The sequence below is a fragment of the Macaca nemestrina genome, chromosome 4, assembly GCF_043159975.1.
Source record: "Macaca nemestrina isolate mMacNem1 chromosome 4, mMacNem.hap1, whole genome shotgun sequence".
Lineage (NCBI taxonomy): Eukaryota > Metazoa > Chordata > Mammalia > Primates > Cercopithecidae > Macaca > Macaca nemestrina.
In genome coordinates, this window is record NC_092128.1 from 29941212 (window position 1) to 29965871 (window position 24660).

Below are 24660 nucleotides of genomic sequence, written 5' to 3' on the forward strand. Positions count from 1 at the left end.
GTAGGAGGAAGGAAACTTAAAATCAAAGTAAAAAGCCTTAACTGGCACAGGCTAACCAGGCATAACTAAGGCACATTACATTAAAATTCAGAATTTGTCTTATATCAGCTGACTTTTTTTCTGAGACGGAGTTTCCCTCATGTTGCCCAGGCTGGAGGGCAAAGGCGTGATCTCAGCTCACTGCAACCTCCGCCTCCCGGGTGCAAGCGATTCTCCTGCCTCAGCCTCCCAAGTAGCTGGGATTACAGGCACGTGCCACCACGCCCAGCTAGTTTTGCATTTTTAGCAAAGATGGGGTTTCACCATGTTGGCCAGCCTGGTCTCGAAGTCCTGACCTCAGATGATCTGCCCGCCTTGACCAAAGCACTGGGATTACAGATGTGAGCTATCTCACCTGGTCGACCTCAGCTGACATTCTTGACCATACTACCAGTTAAATTTTATTTCTTTTTGTAAATATTTCCCCACAACAGAGTGAGTCGTTGTTTTTACTCTTCCTTTACAAAGAGAAAAACTGAGGTTGAGGGAAGCTATTTGCCTAGCACCAACATCATAACAATAGGAACCTTAAGCTTCTTGCTTACAAGCCTGTTGTTAAAATCACTGGACTCATTGTGGGGTAGTAAACAAATACAGTACTTAGAACTCAACCTCAGTTTGGTAATTACTTCAGTTTCACTTTTATTATTCTCTTCCAGTCATCTAATCTCTAAATCCACAAAGAGTAAACCTACATTAATACTCTAAAACTTATAGACAATTTTATGATTTGAAACTCAAAGGTTAGGAGTACAAAAGACTTATTGAAAAAAATTTTAAAATAATTTAAAATTTTAAAGACTAATATAAAAAAATTAAGATTTGAGACCAAAGATTTGTGGCTCTTGTGCTACTTGAGAAGTGGCCCTGGCACCACTTGTTCCACCATAAGCCAAATCTTGGCCATCAGAGTATACTAGGTACACACCACATCTCTCAGAAACCTAAGTGGCCTTCTTTGTTTATCAGAGACTTGGTGCTGAGTGTTATTGCCAGAAGCAGTGGGAAAAAGGTAATGTTATTAAAGAAAGAAGAGGTCTTAATGTGAATGAAAGAGGATAAGCACACCAGAGATTCATTTTCTATTTTATATACATATTAGTTTGGTGTTAGTTTCTCAGAAAACTAAAAGAAGGTTGGAATAACACAGGACTTGATGGTGTCCAAGGAGCAGGATTTTAAAATAGCAAAATGCTACTCAGTCCTAGTTGTAGATGTAATAAAGTAATGCTCTAACAAGTGCCCACGCTCTCAACTTCCTTCCCAAGAAGACTCATTTACATTATAATGGTTGCCACAGTTACTTTAATTCCATCACAGCTCCTGTCTCCAGTTGCTAATCTGGAGCCTGGGTGGTAAAACAACCAAAAACCTTAATTGAGGCTAACTCAAAACTCAGGCTACTCAAAAGTTCATGACCTACAAAAGGACACTGTTCTAGCAACAAAAATTGCTTACGATAGGAACTGTTTGTTTCCTACACTCCATTCTACCCAAGATCTTACCTGGTATCTCAGGGAACTCTCTGGGAGTCTGTCAGTACTTTTATCTGCCATAAGCAGAGATTAAAAAAGCAAGATAAATGACATAAATTTTATAATGGGTAACAGATCAAAGAAGTGACAGCTTTATTCCAACTATTGATATTCCAAGCTTTAATCAGAAAAGGCAATTATCTAAAAGAACATGGAGAAGTCTCCCAATGAATTATTAATGTCACTAAGTATTATCTTCTAAGAATGGTATCATGTAGTGCTGGTATACACGTAGTACTTAAATTAGGCATAAGGTTAGTATATTTTGTATTTAAGCAACAATCAAACAGAACACACAGTGACAGAAAAAGTGAAGGATGGGGGATTCTTTTTTTTTGGCCTTTTAAAGGCAAAAAATAAAAATAAAAATTCAGAACCGTGAATCTGATTTACTTTCAGTTAAATTAACAACAAAAAATATTCCAGTGGTAATTCATTATCAGAAATTTTACTCCCAAAGGTAACCACAATGGGAGAATGGGAGACAACAGGGGTTCTGATCTGTAGGTGTCCTCCTAATTATCCAACAGATGCTTTAAAGATCACCTCAATACAGAAATGAAGTTTCACATTTGTGTATTTTTACTCTTATTTGCTTATTCTCTTTTATTCCACTCCTATCATCCCCAACACAGGCAATCACTATAATGTGTTTAATGTGTTAACATGTTTTCTTGTAAAGTATGTAATATGGTTTACTTACATACATTTTTAAATGTATATAAATGCTATTGTTGTACATATCTCATTCCTTTTCTTTCTGTTATTACTCAGCACTATGTCTTTAAGATCCTTAGACTGCCAGGTGCATATCTAGACCATTACTTCAAACTGAGGTATAAATCTATCATCACATTTTACCCATCACTGTGGAAAGGGTATGGACAACAAATTACTTTCCACAAGAACAAATACACTGAAATGAATGACCCCTTATAAACCTGTGTGAGAACTTCTTTCATATATATATATACAGGAAAAAAGTTGCTGGGTTACAGGGTATACATAATGCATAATACGATTTAGTACCATCCTTCAAAATGGTTAGACCAGTCCATACTTCCACCAGTAAGGAACTGGCATTACTGAGCAGTCACCATGCACCAGGCACTGGGTAGGTACTTGAGATCCTTTTGCCCCCCACCTCCTCATTCTCTTCCGCTAGTCTTCGCCCCTTTTGCTCTTCATATCAGTCGTCACTATGTCAGAAACATGAAGGCAGGACTTTTTCCCTTACTTGTCTCTGACCACCAAGTTCCCTCTTCTACTCCAAGAATCCCTTAGGCTGCCAAGGCTCCACTAACCATGAAGCTTACTAAAACAAAATCAAACAGCAAATATTATTTTAAAACGGTTTCATTCTCAAAAAGTAATTAATTGGGGGTTAACTGTTACACAAAACACTTCTGAATAAATTTCCAAGCCATTCCTATTCCTATCTGAGGGTTCTATAGTTCATGTTTTTCTGTTTTTTGGGTGGCCTTGGAGGAACAGCTTCATCTCTGTAGAGCTCTCTTCTTCATACATAAAATAAAGGGAGCTGGTTATCGATGTTTTCAGTCTATGCCTCTGCAACTCTAGGGGCTCCTCTGAGGTTGCTCAAAATGATCATGTCAAGACAAAAGGGGGTTATCTATGCCTCTTCAACAGCACAATAAAAATTTTATTATTTATAAATTTTGTTTTCTCCTAAGACTCAGTTTGTAGAATCAGTTTTATTTAAGAAAAAGTTTATTCACACAGTACTAGTTGGAAGTGTTAACTGGTAAAACCTCTATTGCATTTGGATATATTTATACAATTAAAAAAAAAACTTTTGAACAAGAAATTCTACTTATAAGAATTTATTCCACGTAACTCACATATGTGTTCAATACATACACACAAAGATATTCATTACAGTATTGATTGCAAGGGTAAAATATTGAAAACAATTTAAATAACCATCAATAACAAACTGGTTACATAAATTATGGTACATTCATACAGTGAAATATTATATAGACTTTAAAAACAACAAAGCAGATCCAAGACAGATTAAGGCGGGGCAAGGGGGGAAGCAAGATGTAAAATGGTGTGTGCTGTATGCTACCTTTTGTATATTTTCAAAAGGATATAAATATTTTATTGGTTTATTGAAGGAAAAACAAAAAAGTATATATACACTTGTAAATGCATAGGCTACTCCTAAAAGATACGTAAGACATAAGAAACTATTTTGGTTACTCCCAAGGAAGGGAATCAGATGGTAGAGGATAAGAGCTTTATATTTGATATACAATCTTTTTATATCTTTTGATTTTCATACTATTGCATGTATTCTTAAAATTCGTACTTTATCACTGTAATCTATTATTTTTTCCTAGTCCTACCTATATTCGTTTCTTCTAATCCTCACATTCTAATTGTAACATGTTGACTTCCAGGTAGACAGTATTTATTACAAGTCAATAGAAAAAATAAAGTAGTTGAAGGGTAGTAAGAAGCCAGCTTTCCATTCAACAAAGTGGATGTGTCTATACAGGACAGAGGTATTTCGTTTAGTACTGGCACTGCCTTCTTGCAATTACTTCACTTTGAACTCGATCTCACTTTTTTTTTTTTTTTTGAGACAGAGTCTTGCTTTGTTACCCAGGCTGGAGTGTAGTGGTGCAATCTTGGCTCCCAGGCCCAAGCAATTCTCCTGCCTCAGCCTCCCAAGTAGCTGGGATTACAGGTGCCTCCCACCGGGCCCAGCTAATTTTTTTTTTTTTAGTAGAGACAGGGTTTCACCATGTTGGCCAGGCTGGTCTTGAACTCCCAAACTCGGGTGATCTGCCTGCCTTGGCCTCCCAAAGTGCTGGGATTACAGGTGTGGACCACCACACCAAGCCCTCATTTTCATTTTTATTCACATCAACTTCCGTTGAGTTCATCAACCCAGGTCTATCAGATGAATTGTCTTAACCCTAAGAATTGCTAAACACGCACGCGCGCGCACACACACACACTCATGTAAGAGATGACAGTGTATATGCAGTTCAAAATTTATTTTTAATTACTTTCAACCTACACTGTCCAATAGATAAGTTACTAACCACATATGGCCGTTGAACATTTGAAATGTAGCTAGTCAAATTCAGACACACAATATACACCAGATTTCAAAGACTCAAGTACAAAATTAAAAAGCAAGATATCTTAATTTTTATATTGATATGTTAAGATTTTTATATTGATATGTTAAAATAATAACCTTTTAATTTATTGGGTTAAGTAGAAGATATTAAAATCAATTTCACTTGTTTCTTTTTACTTTTTTTTTTTTGAGACAGACTCTTGCTCTGTCACCCCAGGCTGGAGTGCAATGGCGCAATCTCGGCTCACTGCAACCTCCACCTTCCAGGTTCAAGTGATTCTCCTGCCTCAACCTCCCAAGTAGCTGGGATTATAAGCACGTTCCATCACGCCCAGCTAATTTTTGTATTTTTAGTAGAGACGGGGTTTCACCATGTTGGTCAGGCTGGTCTCGAACTCCTGACCTCATGATCCGCCCGCCTTGGCCTCCCAAAGTGCTGGGAGACACCGTGCCTGGCCCTTTTTACTTTTAATGTAGCCACTACTAGAAAATTTAATTCTTTACTTTCTAATTAATCCAGAAATCCTACTGCATTTCTGATTAATTCAGTTGCTCACTATCCACAAAAAATTATTCAAATTTTCACCCCTTTTTCTCAAACCTTGGAACCCTTTTCTTCTTCCCCATCACAGCCTGTGACCTACCCTCAGAGACAATAAAAGGGTAGCTATAAAGGCACCTTCAGGTTATTTACAACGTTCTATCTTCTCTGAAATAAAAACTTGTGGATAACACTGCTTTAGCCAGTTAAGAAAAGCCAAAGTGATCCACAGTTAAATGAACATTGATGGTTTTACAGGAGTATGGTGCTACAAAGAAAGCTAGACAGAAAATTGAGACATGGCTCTAGTTCAACGAAATTGCTGTTTCTTAGAAAAATATTAACAATGTGCCAATCAAGTACAAAATAATTCAATGTAAAGTATCTAGGTTTTGTCTTTATAATATAATCAGAGTCTCTAGAAAAAACAGTACTAGCTAATTTCTCTAAAATTAACATGTTGCACTAAGTCACCTGCCTTATTTCAAACTATTTCAGTATCAAGTAAGATAATGGATTTTACTCGTTTGAAAGGTATAAGGAGTTACACAAAGGTAAAATTATGTTGTTGTAGGATAACAATGTAATTTTGCTAATACTTTTTCTTCTTTCTGTCCATTAATGGTGCTTTGTGCCTAAGGTACTCTCATTAGCCATCTTTGTCTTCCATACCAATCAAAGTGTAGCTACCATTATGATTGGGACCTTTCTGATACCTTCCAAAGCTTTTATTGATCCTTTCTTCCCAACTTCCACTATGAATCCAGTTCTAACTATCTGCAAGATATCTTCATTTTGATGTTACACTAACATTTCAAAGACAGGTAAAAAACTGAACTTGAATTCTTATTCTGTAATTCTTAAACCAAGTGGTCATATTTTGATTTTGTGAAATAAACACTTGGTTAAAGTACTACAGAACAAGAATTCAAGTTCAGCTTTTTACCTTGTGTTTGATTAACTAAATCATAATACTTAAGCAGAAAAGATATAACTATAAACTACATTTGTTTCTTTTTTCTGTAATTCTCTTTACTCCTTTGAAAATGCATGAAACATGAAAACCTAAACAAGTATATTTTGAAACATTTGCATTCTAATCTCTAAATATTCAAGAAGAATATTTTTTGACCAGGTAGAGCAGCTTATGCCTGTAATCCCAGCACTTTGGAAGGCTGAGGCAGAAGAATCACTCGGTCCCAGAAGGTCAAGGCTGTAGTGAGCTGTATCTGAACCACTGCACCCCAACCAAGGCAACAGAGTGAGATCCTGTCTCAAAAATAAAAAAAATAATTTCTTAATTACAACCTTGTAACTCTGGGATTATATTTACAGAGAGAGAAACTGAGGTGCTGTCTTAGCAAAATACAATGTTTACCATTTGCATTTATAGCTCTGAAGCCTTGGACAAGCACTAAGTATGCTTAATGTCATTTAACAAACATTAATTGAATTTCACTTTATTTGGTCTCGCCATTAGTAAACTATAATTGCCTGTCACAGTGCTACCATAAGAATTAATTCATGGCCGGGCGCGGTGGCTTAAGCCTGTAATCCCAGCACTTTGGGAGGCCGAGACAGGCGGATCACGAGGTCAGGAGATCGAGACCATCCTGGCTAACACGGTGAAACCCCGTCTCTACTAAAAAATACAAAAAACTAGCCAGGCGAGGGGGTGGGCGCCTGTAGTCCCAGCTACTCAGGAGGCTGAGGCAGGAGAATGGTGTGAACCCAGGAGGTGGAGCTTGCAGTGAGCCGAGATGGTGCCACTGCACTCCAGCCTGGGCGACAGAGCGAGACTCCGTCTCACAAAAAAAAAAAAAAAAAAAAGAATTAATTCATATTTGTAAGTGCTCTAAAAAGAGTATTCTTTGATACTCTGCTACATGCTTCATCTTGGCAAGGTCCCAATCTTCCTAAGGGTCCCTTCTCCTTCTCAAGATTGGGACAAAGGCTTCATGAGTCTGACTGTGAGTCCCAAAATACCTATCACCTTTGCCTTCTTTTTTTTGAGACAGAGTCTTGCCCTGTCGCCCAGGCTAGAGTGCAATGGTGCGATCTCGGCTCACTGCAACCTCTGCCTCCTGGGTTCAAGCAATTCTCTGTCTCAGCCTCCCAGTAGCTTGGATTACAGGTGCCCGCCACCACGCCCGGCTAATTTTTTGTATTTTTAGTAGAGACGGGGTTTCACCATCTTGGCCAGGCTGGTCTTGAATCCTGACCTCGTGATCCACCCACCTCGGCCTCCCAAAGCGCTGGGATTACAGGCATGATCCACCGCGCCTGGCCACCTTTGCCTTCTTTTTAAGCCAAGAGCCCTCCTGCTGAGTCTCCTAATCTTCAAGTGGGATACAGACTTGTTATGATCTCTGCTATCTATTTATCAATCAATCATCTATCTACGTACCTACCTACCTACTTATCAATCAGAGACAAGGTCCCGCTCTGTCACCCGTGCTGGAGTGCAGTCACTGCAGCCTCAAACCCCTTTGCTCAAGTGATGCTCCCACTTAAACTTCCCAGGTGGCTGGGACTACAGGCACGTGCCACCACGCCCAGACAATATTTTAATTTTTTGGAAAAGTAGGGTCTCACTGTGTCGCTTAGGCTGGTCTCAAACTCCTGTGCTCAAGCAATCCTCCTGCATCACCCTCCCAAAGTGCTGGGATTACAGGGGTTAGCCATCACGTGCAGCCTCTGCTACATATATAAAGAACAATTCTGGAGAAAAAGAGTATACTAAACACCAAAAACTACAAAGTAGGTTTTAAGCCAAAGGAGTATTAGTTGGTTTAACCTGATGATCTTAAATAAAACCAGTGTTGCTTTAAAACTGTCAAGTATTATCATGTTGCTATATACTACTCACTGTTCCTGTTGTTAACATCTAGCCAGAGAGCCTGAAAGCCCTTGGGATCTTTCCAAAGGATGAATTATCAGTGCCATCTGACAGAGACTCTACCTAAGAGTGTTACATATAAGAACTGAAAAATTAATACTAAAGTCTCCATGTATGTCACGGCATCAATTATGTTCATTTAAGGGCAGAGGTAACTGGGTTGCTAAAGGGAAAGAATATGTTAGAAACCAATGGTTCATGACTGGGGCTCAGTTCGATAATCAAAAACATTTATTACGAACTTATTATGTGCCAGCATTAAATTGTGCAAGATCCACTGAAAGCCAGCCAAGTAATTAACAAAAAGCAGATCAGCTTGATAAACAGAAGAGATTAAAAACACAAATATTCTCAATGATTCTCACTCAAAAAGACTCTAGAAACCACAAAATGTATAAGTCTCTATAATAACTCAGAAGGCAGTGTGACAAGAAAAAATTGAGGATTAAGTGTGCAGATTAATGGATGTATTCGAACTGGAAATAATCATTTTTAGATATCCTCATTATCAAACTATATGAGTTACCATTATACCAAGCAGTTTGAGAAAAACAGATGATGCTTATTGGAGCATCACTGAGGTGCAAAGACAGAGAATAAGGCTGGGAATCAAAAGTGCGCACACTGGCGCACACCTGTAATCTCATCACTTTGGGAGGCCAAGGCAGCCTTTACCAAACTGTAAAGGAGGTGAGATGTGCTTCAAATTTTTAAAATGCACGTATGTAAGAGAATAATAAACTTGGTAATAGCTTAATTACTAAGAAGGAACTGGAAAAAAGTCCTGTTTAAATAGACAATAATCCCTACTCTAGAATGCTTCGAGAATTTAGAGAATGAAAACCCTAAAGCAAAGCCAGTTTACACTAATCACTCCTCTTCACACAAGCATCACAAAACAGACTGATTTAATCACTCTTTCATTTAAAAAAAAAAAAAAAAAACTTATTATCTGCCAGCTGTTAACAATATAGTGAACAAGAAAGACATGGTCTAAGTCCTTGTGGAGTTTACAATTTAAGGGATAAGGCACAGACACAGGCTTACCAATCAAGGTATATAAACTGTCCCCATCCAAATGGAGAAGGATGCTGCCTGTGGATCTTATGGGAATAGATGAAACAACAGGTTTGGACTGTAAAATAAACTACAACTATTTAAAAACACAACCACATATATTTTACTTTAAGAGAAAACAGCACAGAATCTTTCCCCATAGAAGGGAAAATTATAATAAACTTTAAAACAGCATCAGAGAACACAAAGGCTTCACTGGTTCTGGTCACAATCTAGACACCCTAGACTTTAATATGGACAGGCAGACTATGAACTGCAAATTTAGATAAGTAATTTCACTAATTCAAAAACTGAAGGACTCAAAGTAGAAACTTACAGGGTGTCATAAGGGTTGCTCCATTCTACAAGACAGAAAGGGATTTTTAATCTTATAGCTAAAAGACATATAAATGTCAAGAGGTGATATTCACTAACACATGCCAATTTATTCAGTCCCTTAGTCAGTCAAAACTAAGACATTATAAAGGATATATTAGGAGAAATTTGCCCTACCAACTATCAGTGAACATTACACTTAATGATGAAAAACTGAATACTTTTCCTCTAAAATCAGAAACAAGGCAAATATGTCCACTGTTGCCACTTCTATTCAACATTGTACTGGAGGTTCTAGACAGTGCAATATGAAAAGAAAAGAAATTAAAGGCACATACATTGGACAAGAAGAAGTAAAATGATAATTTGTAGATAACATGATGCTGTACAAAGAAAATCCTAAAGAATCTTCAAAAAACAAATAAACAAGTTTATTAAAATTGCAGAATACAAGATCAACACAATAATCATCTGTAATCAAGCAATTCCACTCCTAGGTATATATCCAAAATAATTGAAAGCAGGAACTCAAACAGATAATTGCACGCCAATTTTTTGGTCTGTTTGTTTTTGAGACGGTCTCACTCTGTCATCCCAGCTGGAGTGCAGTGGTGCAATAATAGCTGACTGTAGCCTCGAACTCAGTCTCCTCGGTAAGTAGGACTACAGTTGCACACCACCATGCACAGCTAACTTTTTTTTTTTTTTGGAAGGGATGGATTCTCGCTAAGTTGCCCAGGCTGGTCTCAACCTCTGGCCTCAAGCAATACTCCCACATTGGCCTCCCAGAAGTTGGGATTACAGGTGTGGGCCACTGCATCCAGCCTTGTACACCAATAATCATAACAGCATTATTCACAATAGCCAAAAGAATATGAAGACAACCCAAATATCCATCAAGAGATGAATGGATAAACAATAGATATTACTCAGCCTTAAAAAGAATGAAATTCTAATACATGCTACAATATGAAGGGACCTTGAAAACATTATACTAAGTAAAATAAGCCAGACACCAAAGGAAAAAGAGAAGTTACCCAGAATAGGCAAATTCATAGAGACAGAAAATAGAATAGAGGTTTCCAAGGGCTGGGGGAGCGGGGAAAAGAAGTTAACGTTTAATACATAGTTTTTGTTAGAGACAATGAAAAAGTTTTGGGTATAGATAGTGGTAATGGTCATGGAATATTGTGAACGTACTTAATGCCAATGAACTGCACACTTTAAAATGGTTAAAATGGGCTGGATGCAGCAGCTCATGCTTGTAATCCCAGCACTTTGGGAGGCCAGGACAGGAGGGTTGCTTGAGTCTAGGAGTTCAAGACCAGCCTGGACCACGTGGCAAGATCCTGTCTCTACAAAAAATACGAAAATTAGCCAGACACAGTGGTGCCTGCCTGTAGTCCCAGCTATTCGGGAGGTTGAGGTAGGAGGATCACCTGAGCCCAGGAGGTTGAGGCTGCAGTGAGCCAAGATCGCGCCACTGGACTCCAGCCTGGGTGAGGAAGTGAGACCATGTCTCCAAAAAAAAAAAAAAAAAAAGGTTTATTGTTATGTAAACTTTACCACAATTTTTAAAAATTGTATTTCTACAATTGTTTATGCTAGCAATAAACAATCTGAAAGTAAAATCAAGAAAACAATTTCATTTACAATAGCCTATACAGTATAAGTACAAAATACAGCTAAAGAGCAACTAGAGAAGATCTAAATAAATGGAGAGAAGTTCCACATTCATGTATGAGAAGCTTCAGTATCATTAAGATGGGAATTCTCCCGAATTGACCTATAGATTCAATGAAATCCCTATCAAAATCCCAGCAAGCTTTTTCTGTAGACAATGACAAGCTTATCCTAAAATCTATATGGAAATTCAAAGGACTTAGGATACCCAAAATAATTTTGAAACAACAAAAAAATAGTACCCAGGATTTATATCACCCAGTTCCAATAGTCAGCCCTTATATCCATGGGTTCTGCATCCACAGGTTCAACCAACCTCAGATCAAAAATATTCAAAAAGAAAGAAGAAAAAGAAAAAATAGTAACAACAATAAAAAGTAATACAAATCAAAAATACAGTATAACAACTGTTTACATAGCATTTACATTATATTAGGTGTAAGTAATCTAGAAATGGTTTAAGTAGACAGGAAGATATGCACAGGTTATATGCAAATACTATGCCATTTTATATAAGGGACTCGAGCATCCCAGGATTTCTGTATCCATGAGGGTCCTGGAACTAATTCCCCAAGGAAACCAAGGGATGACTGTACTTACAATAAAGCTATCAAAATCAGGGGAGTGTTGTATTGACATCAAGATAGACAGGCTGATCAATGGAACAGAAGAAAGTCTAGAAACATACCTCCACAACTGTAGACAGCTGATTTTCAACAAAAGTATCAGAGCAATTCAACGAGGAAAGGACAGTCCTTTCAACTAATGGTGCTGCGATAACTGGATATCCATATGAGGGGAAAAAATGGGGACTTTATTTCACCTCAAGCCCAAAAATCTAAATGCAAAACCTAAACTATAAAACCATTAGAAGAAAACAAAGGAGAAAAAATTTGTGACCTTGAGTTACACAAAGATTTCTAAGTTATTCCACCAAAAGTAGAATCTAAGGCTAGGTGCAGTGGCTCATGCTTGTAGTCCCAGCACTTTGGGAGGCAGAAGCTGGCAGATTGATTGAACCCAGGAATTCAAAACCAGCCTGGGCAACATGGCAAAACCCCTTCTCTACAAAAAGTAGAAAAATTAGCAGGGCATGGTGGCACACACCTGTACTCCCAGCTACTCAGGAGACTGAGTGAGGAGAATCATCTGAGCCTAGGGAAGTCAAGGCTACAGTGAGCCATGATCACGCTACTGCACTCCAAACTGGGCAACAGAGTGAGACCTTGTCTTTGGGGGGAAGAAAAGTACAATCTATTTAAAAAGTAGTAAATTGGACTTTTTCAAAATTAAGAAGATTAGCTCTTTAAAATACATCATCAGGAAAATAAAAAGACAAGCAATACAGACTAGGAGAAAGAAAATACAAATACAGACTAGGAGAAAGTATTTGCAAATCACATATCTGAAAAATCTTTTGTATTCAGAACATGCTGTATAAGGAATTCTTACAACTCAGTAATAAAACAACCCAATTAAAAATGGGAAAATGATTTAAATAGTCATTTTACCAAAAAAGATAGACAAATAGCTAATAAGCACATGCTCAATATCATTAGTCATGAGGAAACACAAATTAAAACCATAATGACATAGCACTATACAAATGCTTCAATGGTTATCATCAAAAAGACTGACAATGCCAAGTATTGGCAAGGATGTAGAGAAAATGAAACCTTCATGCATTGCTGGTGGGAATCTAACATCATACAATCACTTTGGAAAACAGTTTGCCAGTTACATTTATATGAAATAATTACACATAAATGTAACCCACAACCCAGCAATTCCACTCCTAGATATCTACCCAAGAGAAATGAAAATATATGTCTGCCAAAAGATTTATCCATAATTGATCATAACTGCATTATTCAAAATAGCCAAAAGGTGGATATAATCTAAATGTCCATCAACTACTAAACTGATAAAATGTGGTATAGCCATACAATGAAATATTACTCAGCAATAAAAAGGAACTACTGAATGAACTTACTACATGAATGAACCTCAAAAACATTACATCAAGTGGAAAAGCCACACACAAAAGACCCTATATGGTATAATTCAATTTATATGAAATTTCCAGAAAAGGCAACTCTAAAGAGAAAGAAAGCAGGCTGGGCATGGTGGCTCACGCCTGTAGTCCCAGCACTTTAGGAAGCTGAGGCAGGTGGGTCACTTGAGCCCAGGAGTTTGAGACTTGCCTGGGCAACATGATGAGATCCCATCTCTACAAAAAATACAAAAATTAGCCAGCCATGGTGGCACATACCCATAGCCCCAGTTACTTGGGAGGTGAGATGAGAGGATCAACTGAGTGAGTGCAGGAGATCAAGACCACAGTGAGCCGAGTTCGCAGCACGGCACTCCAGCCAGAGTGACAGAGCGAGATCCTGTCTCAAAAAAAATAAAAATAAACAGAAAGAAAGCTGATCAGTGATTACCTGGGGCAGAGGGTGGGACCAGGGACTGATCAAAAATGGGCAAAAGGGACTTTTGGGGGAAATGAAAATGTTCTAAAACTGGATTGTGGAGGTGATTTTAAAATTCTACACACTTGGCAGGGAGCGGTAGCTCACACCTGTAAGCCCAGCACTTTGGGAGGCCAACGCGGATGGATCACCTGAGGTCGGGAGTTCGAGACCAGCCTGACCAACATGGAGACACCCTGTCTCTACTAAAAACACAAAATTAGCTGGGCATGGTGGTGCATGCCTATAATCCCAGCCACTCAGGAGGCTGAGGCAGGAGAATCGCTTGAACCTGGGAGGCAGAGGTTGCAGTTGGCCAAGATTGCGTCACTGCACTCAGCCTGGGCAACAAGAGTGAAACTCCATCTCAAAAAAAAAAAAAAAAAAAAAAAATTCTACACACTTCACACCTATTAGGATGGCTATTATCAAAAAACAAAGTAAGTTGTTGATGTATAAAAATTAGAACCCTCGAAAACAAAATAAGTTGTTGACGTACAAAAATTAGAATCCTTGTACACTGATGGTAGAAATGTAAAATGGTGCAGTTGCTATGGAAAATGATGTGACAGTTTCACAAAACATCAGAAATAAAATGACCATATATGCCAGCAATTCCATTTCTGGGTATACAACCAACAGAACTCCATTTCTGGGTATACGACCAACAGAACAATACTGAAGTATTGACTTCAACAGATATTTGTATGCCAATGTTCATAGAGGCATTATTCACAACAGCCAAAAGGTAGAAACAACCCAACTGTTCATCAACAAATGAATAAACAAAATGTGGTATATATGTAAAATGGAATATTATTCACCCTTAAAAATGAATGAAATTCTGGCATGTGATACAACGTGGATGAACCTTGAAGATATTATGCTAAGTGAAATAAGCCAGACATAAGGAAAAATCCTGTATGAGTCTACTTATATAAGGTACCTAGAGAAGTCGAATTCATAAAAGACAAAGTAGAATGGTGATTTCCAGGGGCCGGCGGAGGAAGGAATGGAGAGTTACTGTTTAATGGGTATAGAGTTTTGGTTTGGGAAGATGAAAAAACTTCAAGAGATGAGTAGTAGTGATGGTTGCACAACAGTGTGAATGTACTTAATGCCACTGAACTATGCACTTAATAACGTATAAAATGGTAAATTGTATGTTATATATATTTTACCATAATAAGAATATTCTGGCCAGGTGCAGTGGCTTATGCCTGTAATCCCAGCACTTTGGGAGGCTGAGGCAGGCGGATTACCTGAGGTCAGGAGTTTGAGACCAGCCTGACCAACATGGTGAAACCCCATCTCTACTAAAAATACAAAAATTAGCTGGGCATGGTGGTACACGTCTATAATCCCAGCTACTCAAGAGGCTGAGGTAAGAGAATCACTTGAGCCCAGGAGGCGGAGACTGCAGTGAGCCAAGATTGCGCCACTGCACTCCAGCCTGGACAACACAGCAAGACTCCGTCTAAAATAATAATAATAATAATATTCTACAAATATATATCACTGAATTTAATTTATAATGGGTGGATTTTATACTATGTAAATTTTACCTCTTGCTGTTTAAAATAAGGAATACATTAGGAAGAACCTGCTCAACAAAAATATCAAGAGTTGTTATAAAGTTCTAACAATTTAAAAAGTATGCAATTGGTAAAGACATCAACAAAGACACCAGTGAAACAAAAGGGAGAATCCAGAAACAGAAAGGATCTGAATATCAGAAAGCAGCATTATATATCGCCCTAGACTGAATGTTTGTGTCCCCCCAAAAGATTCGTATGTTGAAATCTAATCCCCAGTGTGATGGTATTTGGTGGTGAGGCCTTTGGGAGATGATTAGGTCATGACCGTGGAGCCCTCATAAATGAGATTAGTACCCTCATAAAAGAGGGTCCCAGAGAATTCCCTTCCCTCTTCCCTCAAGTGAGGACACAGCAAAAAGACTGTCATCTATGAACCAGGAAGCTAGGCCTCACCAGACATTGAATCTGGTGCTTGATCTCAGACTCCCAGACTCCAGAACCATGAGAAAGTAAGTTTTGTTGTTTATAAGCCTCCCTATCTATGGTATTTTTGTTACAGCAACCTGAGTGGACTATGACACATATCAACAGAGAAAAGATATACTCAGTTGACAAATAGGGCTAGGACAATTGGTTATCCATGTGGAAAAATAAAATAAGGCCAGGTGCAGTGGCTCATGCCTGTAATTCCAGCATTTTGAGAGACCAAGGTTGAAGGATTGCTCGAGTCCAAGAGTTCACGACCAGCCTGGACAACATAGCAAGACCCTGTCTCTACAAAAAAAAAAATGAGTCAGACACGGTGGCCCACACACCTGTAGTCCCAGCTACAGGGAAGGCTGAGGCTGAAGAATGACTTGAGTCCAGGAATTCAAGGCTGCAGTGAACCATGACTGCATCACTGCACTCCAGCCTGGGCAACACAGCGAGATACTGTCCTCCTGCCACCAAAAGAAAGCACACAAAGGCCGGGCGCGGTGGCTCAAGCCTGTAATCCCAGCACTTTGGGAGGCCGAGGCGGGCGGATCACAAGGTCAGGAGATCGAGACCACAGTGAAACCCCGTCTCTACTAAAAATACAAAAAATTAGCCGGGCGCGGTGGCGGGCGCCTGTAGTCCTAGCTACTCAGGAGGCTGAGGCAGGAGAATGGCGTGAACCCAGGAGGCGGAGCTTGCAGTGAGCCGAGATCACGCCACTGCACTCCAGCCTGGGCAACAGCGTGAGACTCCGTCTCAAAAAAAAAAAAAAAAAAAAAAAAAAGAAAGCACACAAAAAGAAAAATAAATAAATAAAATAAAATAAAATTAGATCACTATCTCACACCATATAAAATACTAATTTCACATGGATTAAAGACAAAACTGTGAAGGCCAGGCACAGTGGCTCATGCATGTAATTCCAGCACTTTGGGAGGCTGAGGCAGGCGGATCATGAGGTCAGGATATCGAGATCATCCTGGCTAACACAGGTAAACCCCATCTCTACTAAAAATACAAAAATTAGCCCGGCGTGGTGGTGGACGCCTGTAGTCCCAGCTACTGGGGAGGCTGAGGCAGGAGAATGGCATGAACCCGGGAGGTGGAGCTTGCAGTGAGCCAAGATGGTGCCACTGCACTCTAGCCTGGGCAACAGAGCAAGATTCCGTCTCAAAAAAAAAAAAAAGACATAACTGTGAAAACACAAAACTAAACATTTTAGAAGACTATATTGAAAATATGACCCCAAGATAGGTACAAGTTTCTAAAACACACCTGAAAAAGGACAAATGATTTTAAACAATCAATTTTATATTACAATTTTTAACTTTTTAATAAAAGTCATAAGTAAAGCCACAAGCCACCGACCAAAAGATATTTTCAACACACACACATATCTGATAAGGAATTAGAAACAATACAGTCGATAAGAAAACACCACTGGGATCTCAACAGAAAAATGGGAAAGGAAATGAAAAAAGGAAATCCAAATGAACTACAAACATACTAGAAGAAACTCAACCTCACTAATATCCAAGGAAATGCAAATTAAAACAACAGAGATACTATCTGGCATAAGTTTAATGTCTGACAATACCACATATTAGTAAGGATTTGAAAACAGGAATTAATAAAGCCACTTCAGAAAGCAATATGGAAATACCTCATCAAGCTGATATAAGTTAACATACCATAGGCAATTTTTTTTTTTTTTTGAGACAGAGTCTCGCACTGTCACCCAGGCTGGACTGCAATGGCATGATCTCAGCTCACTGCAATCTCCGCCTCCTGGGTTCACATGATTCTCCTGCCTCAGCCTCCCAAGTAGCTGGGATTACAGGTGCACGCCACCACACCCGGCTAATTTTTTGCATTTTTAGTAGAGATGGAGTTTCACTATGTTGGCCAGACTGGTCTGAAACTTCTGACCTCGTGATCCGTGCCCCTCGGCCTCCAAAAGTGCTGGGATTACAGGCGTGAGCCACTGTACTCGGCCACCATAAGCAATTTTGCTTCTAGAGATACATCCTAGAGAAACTCTCACACATGTGCATAAGGAAACATGAGTAAGGTTGTTCATTTCAGTTAAAAAAAAAAAAAAAAAAAAAAAACCTGGGCTTGGTGGCTCCTGCCTGGAATCCCAACACTTTGGGAAGCCAAAGCAGGAGGGATTGCTTGAGTCCAGGAGGAGTTTGAGACCAGCATAGGCAACACAGTGAGATGAATGTGTAGACTGTAGTATATTCATACATGTGAAATACCACAAAGTAGTTAAGATAAATCAATTAGAAAATCTACATGTATTAAACTGGCTAAAACTCTAAAGTTAAGTAAAAAAGGGGGCTGCAGAATACATAAATATCATTTATGTAAAGTTTATAAACAAAACTGCTATATATTATCTACTGACATACAATTGATATTGACAAAGAATATATAGCAAAAGTACTAAAACATGAAGGGGAGTTATAAACACAGGTATTTTTGTGGGCCTCATGGGAAGGAGAGAAGGGATAAAAGAGAATGAATCAAGAAAGAATACACAGGGTTCTTTTTTTTTTTGTCTCCCTTTTTTAAAAAAAACAGAGATAGGGTCTCACTATGTTGCCCAAGCTGGTCTTGAACTGGTCTTGAACTTCTGGCCTCAACTGATTCTCCCACCTTGGCCTCTCAAAGGGATTACAGGCATGAGCCACTGTGCCCAGCTGGGTCTTCAATTTTATCCAGTGTTTTATATCTTTAAAAAATAAATAAATTTTGCAAAATGAAAACATTTGCTAAACTGGATAATGAGTACACTTTTCTCAGTACTCTTCCCTCTGTTTGAAATGAAACCTTTTTTTTTTTTGAGATGGAGTCTCACTCTGTCACCCAGGCTGGAAGTACAGTGGCCAATCTCAGCTCACTGCAACCTCTGCCTCCTGAGTTCAAGTGATTCTCCTGCTTCAGCCTCCCGAGTAGCTGGGACTACAGGTGCCAACCACCACACCTGGCTAATTTTTATATTTTTTGTAGAGATGAGGTTTCACCACGTTGGCCAGGCTGGTCTCGAACTCCTGACCTCAGGTGATCCGCCCACCTCAGCCTCCTAAAGTGCTGGGATGACAGGCGTGAGCCACCGCGCCTAGCCTGTTTGAAATTAAACTTTTTAAACAGGTTTAGTCAAAGGAATACATATACACGTACCAGGCAACAAGAGAAAATAGTTCTTTTTGGAACTTAATGTTTATAAAACTATTCTGATGTCTCTGGTGTCTGGCTCCCTTGGTGTGATAGAAACTTTCAAGTATTTACACACACAAACATGCTGTATGTGTCAAGTCTCCTTTTTCCCAACAAGATACTTCTCGGAAGATGCTGCCCGAGTCCCTAAGAAATCTGGCTACATAGTTTCAGTGATATCTCTCAACCAAAATAATCCAATGTGCCACCCCTTGCCCATATCAATGTAGCTTAAAAATCATTTAATTTACAACTAAATAATTCCTGAGTCATTCGTTAAGTTCCATCAAGCTCTCTATGCAAACCTATACCATGGATGACCTACAGGTTAAAAAAAAAAAAAAATGAAAATTACATCTCTTTCTATTTCTAACATAATCTTCCCCCTACATTCCTCAGTCCCACGCGCCCACAGAGGACTCAGTATGAGTTCCTCCACATGGGCGCAGTGTTTCTGGATCTTCCAATCCTGGGCAGACTTATATGACTCAGGGAGCACCAAGGGAGTGTGTTAATTAGTATCAAAGGAGACTGAGCATAAAACTCTGCTTAACCAGCAATCTAGGATGCAAGCTCCTGAGAGAAAAAAAGAGAATGACTTTCCACCCAAGCATGCTGAGTACATCAAACTGAAAACAATGCCCAGGAACAAGCAGTTCCAGAAACAGGAATCCAAATCAAACTGGCTTTGTATCGTTCGCTGTTCTTGCAGACCCTATGGCAGCCTGTCTGTTTTTGCTTCATTTTCTGGCTCAAAGTACCTTTGAAAGAACACTTGCTCCTTCTCCTCAAAGTAACTGTGGAGAACACTATTCAAGCTCCATGAAAACCTTAGTTTTAAGCATTACCTGTTGGATGTCAGTGTGTGTGTGTCTGTGTATGTATTTCTCTCTGTGGGAGCCCGTGTTTTTGTGTGTGGGTGGGTCTCAGGGTGTGTGTGGTCTGTGTGGGGCGTCTCTGTGAGAACACGGAGAAGACTCTCTGTGGAGTTGGCCGTGGGGTTCTGTGGGTGTGGGGTCTCTGTGCGTGGGAAGGGACTAGGTAGAGGCTTGGGCATGGTGGGGCAGGGGTTCTGTTATGTATCTATGGGGGAAGTGTCTCTATGTGTAGGGAGTCTGTGTGTATCTCTCTCTCTGGGTCTTGGCATGTCTGTCTCTATATATCTGTGCCTGTTTATTTTTCTGTATCTTTGTGTCTACTGAATATTTGGTTATGAATTATTATAACAGATTTTATTGTAAGTTTCCACCTTTTTATAAAACCCTAAAATTATTTTCTTGCTTCTCTACTCTGAGGTTTCATAAAAGAGAAACATGAAGCTGGGCACAGTGGCTTGTGCCTGTAATCCCAGGCTACTCAGGAGGCTGAGGCGGGACAACTGCTTGAGCCCAGGATTTTGAGGCTGCAGTGAACTATGATCACACCATTGCACTCCAGCCCCACTGCACTCCAGCCTGGGTATCAAAGCAAGACCCCCATCTCTAAAAAAAAAAAAAAAAAAAAAAAAAATTAATTAATAAAAATGAGAAACATGAAATGAGACTAATTGCTAAGCCAACATCTACTCGACAACGAATACAAAATTGAGGTTCTGACAGGTATATGCTAGTACAGAGCCAGAGTTACCTGATATTGTTCATATCTCACAAGCACCCAGGTGATAACCAATGCTTCTGGTTTGAGTAGCAAGGATCTAAATGATTCCAAACTTAATAAACTGTCTCTAATTATAATTAGACCTCCCATATAGATTTTCCAGAGTATCCTCTGATTTACATGTTTATCAGATTAGCTTTGAGTGTTATACATGACTGTAAATTAGGAGTTATCATTTTATTTTAAATATGAGTCTCCCATGATCTTGGTTAGTTTGAGCCAGTCCTAACAGGTAAATGACCTCTGATTGTACAAAAATGTGAATTTCTAGACTTGTAAAGCTGGAACAAGGAAACCTCACAAAGATTCTTTTTTTTGAGATGGAGTTTTGCTCTGTTGCCCAGGCTGGAGTGCAATGGTGTGATCTCAGCTCACTGCCACCTCCACCCACCGGGTTCAAGTGATTCTCCTGCCTTAGTCTCCCAAGCAGCTGGGATTACAGGCACCCGCCCCACCACGCCTGACTAACTTCTGTATTTGTAGTAGGAACAGGGTTTCACTGTGTTGGTCAAGCTAGTTTCAAACTCCTGAGCTCAAGGGATCGCCTGCTTCGGCCTCCCAAAGTGCTGGGATTACAAGCATGAGCCACCACACCCAGCCACAAAGTTCTGATACATGGTGAAACCGCTTGGGTTTCAATTTCAGTGCTGACCTCTTCAAACTACAATTTTTGTTTCCAATATTGCTTATATCAGACTACACCGTATTTAGTTATTTCTGTATCTACATTCCCTACCCTCTCCTGGAGGGCAAGAATGGTATCTTGCTAACTTATAACTCTAGCACTTAGCAGTGTTTGACACCCAACAATTAAATGGTTTTTTCACAAAAGCAGCTCACAATGTATTAGGGAGATTATTAGGCAAATATCCAGAAGCAGTCAAGTTACTTCTCTAATACAGTCCAGCATCGGTCATAAAAAAAATAGCATTAGGTCAATCATCTTTTCTCCCTTACAGAAATGAAAGACATGAATTAATGTAGTACAATTCCTATTCCATTTCTAACTCCCTGAGCTCAGTGACCCAAGACTAGACTCAGTCGAGCTGTTATCAAATAAAGTTTTGTTGAAGAAGAATCTTTATTTGCCTTCTAGGAAAATAATTTCCTCTTTAAGCTAACGCAGTTTATGTCAACTTGGAAAGATAGATGACCACACCTACCCAACCAGGGCAAAAATTTTTCATCCTACAGCCTCATCACACATACTCAATTCCTGACAAGGCCTTAAAAAAATAATAATTGGCCAGGTGCAGTGGCTCACATCTGTAATCCCAGCACTTTGGGAGGCCGAGGCAGGTGGATCACGAGGTCAGGAGTTCGAGACCAGCCTGGTCAAGATGGTGAAACCCTGTCTCTACTAAAAACTACGAAAAAAATTAGCTGGGCACGGTGGCAGGCACCTGTAATCCCAGTCATTTGGGAGATTGGGGTCACTTGAATCTGGGAGATGGAGGTTGCAGTGACCCATTGGTGCCACTGCACTCTAGCCTGGGCAACAGAGCAACACTCTGTCTCAAAATAATAATAATAATAATAATAAAGTGTCATTTTGGAAAAGGACCACACGGTATCACATTTTTCTAATTTAGTATAACGCAGAAGATGAGTTTCTCTGTAGGCTACCACTGCATAGGATATGTATCTGAGATATTATTGGGGCTCCAATTTCTGTCAAAACATAAACTAATCTATATCAACTAAACAAAAGAAAAATTCGCTAAAATAGCAAGTATTTCTATGAATAATTCACCATAAACACTAAATCAGCAGTACCAGGACACTAATTTTTAGGGTCATATTTGAGTTAATAAATAGGCACAGTCTTCAATCACAAGTTTCTTCTATATGTAAACTAAGAGTTAAGAAAAAAAATAGTTAAGAAGGACAAGTTAAAGAGAAAGAAACAATCAGAGAACAAACCAGAAAAAGGTAAAATATATTTTATTTGGAAACAAATAGAGCTATCTTATATTACAAATAGTCCCTATTTTACATTACAAACAAAAATAAATTCCAGATGAAGACTAAAATATAATAAATACAACCATATAAACAGATGAAGAAAATATAGATGTTTATAAATTTGGGGTTGGAAAGGCAATTCTAAGACACAAAATATTTAAGCCAAAAAGGAAAAAGAATAGTAAGTCCAAGTTTATACAAACTTTGAAAATCATAAACGATGTTACAAGAAACAAGAAATGGAATAGGAAAAAATACTTGCAACATATACACAAAGAATTAATGTCCAGAATATATAAAGAATTCCTAAAACAAACATGAAAAAAAATGCAATATGAAGGTAGAGATTTTTATCTGTTTTGCTCACTGCTGTATCCCCAGCACTTGGCACACAGTAGTCAATCAATAAATAATTTGTTAATGAATACGAACAGGGAATTACAAGAAAAAGAACATAAATTGCCAATATATGCATGAAAATACTCTCAGCCTCATTCTGTCAGAAGAATGCAGATATTATAAAAAGACCAGTAGGCCGGGCGCGGTGGCTCAAGCCTGTAATCCCAGCACTTTGGGAGGCCGAGACGGGCGGATCACTAGGTCAGGAGATCGAGACCATCCTGGCGAACACGGTGAAACCCCGTCTCTACTAAAAAATACAAAAAACTAGACGGGCGCGGTGGCGGGCGCCTGTAGTCCCAGCTACTCGGGAGGCTGAGGCAGGAGAATGGCATGAACCCGGGAGGCGGAGCTTGCAGTGAGCTGAGATCCGGCCACTGCACTCCAGCCTGGGCGACAGAGCGAGACTCCGTCTCAAAAAAAAAAAAAAAAAAAAAAAAAAAGACCAGTAAAAGACTTTCCCCCAAAGATGTAAAAAAAAAAAAAAAAAATTTACCAGTATTGGTAAATGTATGGTGAAAGACTGTTTCGTGTATAGTTAGCTGATATGTAAAATGGTACTACGTTTTTAAAGACAACATGGCATTTTGCATTTAGTTTAAAATATGGCCAAGCACTGTGGCTCCTGCCTCTTTGGGAGGCTGAGGCGGGCAGATTGCTTGAGCCTAGGAGTTTGAGACCCACATGGGCAACATGGTAAAACCCCATCTCTACAAAAAACACAAAATTTAGCCAGCCCAGGTACAATGGCTCACACCTGTAATCCCAGCACTTTGGGAGGCCAAGGCAGGCGGATCACTTGAGGTCAGGAGTTCAAGACCATCCTGGGCAACACCGTGAAACCTCGTTTCTATGAAAAATATAAAAATTAGTGGCCGGGCGCGGTGGCTCAAGCCTGTAATCCCAGCACTTTGGGAGGCCGAGACGGGCGGATCACGAGGTCAGGAGATCGAGACCATCCTGACTGACACGGTGAAACCCCATCTCTACTAAAAAATACGAAAACTTAGCCGGGCGAGGTGGCGGGCGCCTGTAGTCCCAGCTACTTGGGAGGCTGAGGCAGGAGAATGGCGTAAACCCAGGAGGTGGAGCTTGCAGTGAGCTGAGATCCGGCCACTGCACTCCAGCCTGGGCGACAGAGCGAGACTCCGTCTCAAAAAAAAAAAAAAAAAAAAAATTAGCACACGCCTGTAATCCCAGCTACTCGGGAGGCTGAGGCAAGAGAATCGCTTGAACCTGAAAGACAGAGGTTGCAGTGAGCTGAGAGCGCACCACTGCACTCCAGCCTGGGCAACAGAGCAAGACTGTCTCAAAAAAAATAAAAATTTAGCCAGGTGCGGTGGCTCACGCCTGTAATCCCAGCACTTTGGGAGGTCGAGGTGGGTGGATCACAAGGTCAGGAGTTCAAGACCAGCCTGACCAACATGATGAAACCCCGTCTCTACTAAAAATACAAAAATTAGCCAGGCATGGTGGTGCACGCCTGTAATCCCAGCTACTTGGGAGGCTGAGGCAAGAGAATTGCTTGAACCTGGGAGACAGAGGTTGCAGTTAGCCAAGATCAGGCCTCTGCACTCCAGCCTGGGCGACAGAACAAGAGCCTGTCTCAAAAAAATAAATAAATAAAAAATAAAAATTTAAATTAAAAAAAAAATTAGCTGGGCGTGGTGGTGTGTGCCTGTAGTCCCAGCTAACTCAGGAGGCTGAGATGGGAGTACTGCTTGA

The 24660-nt window shown here is 39.6% G+C and overlaps 1 protein-coding gene and 1 long non-coding RNA gene across 4 annotated transcripts in view; one reads left to right on the forward strand and one right to left on the reverse strand.

The window, feature by feature from the left end:
* LOC139362738 (uncharacterized) overlaps positions 1-20263 on the forward strand; it is a 31717-nt gene extending 11454 nt beyond the window's left edge. The window contains exon 4 of the long non-coding RNA XR_011621985.1: positions 20211-20263. This is a non-coding gene — a long non-coding RNA (uncharacterized lncRNA). The remainder of the gene's footprint in view (positions 1-20210) is intronic.
* The window catches only part of LOC105471408 (adenosylhomocysteinase like 2), a 212411-nt gene that overhangs the window by 176079 nt on the left and 11672 nt on the right, over positions 1-24660 (reverse strand). The window lies entirely within an intron of this gene.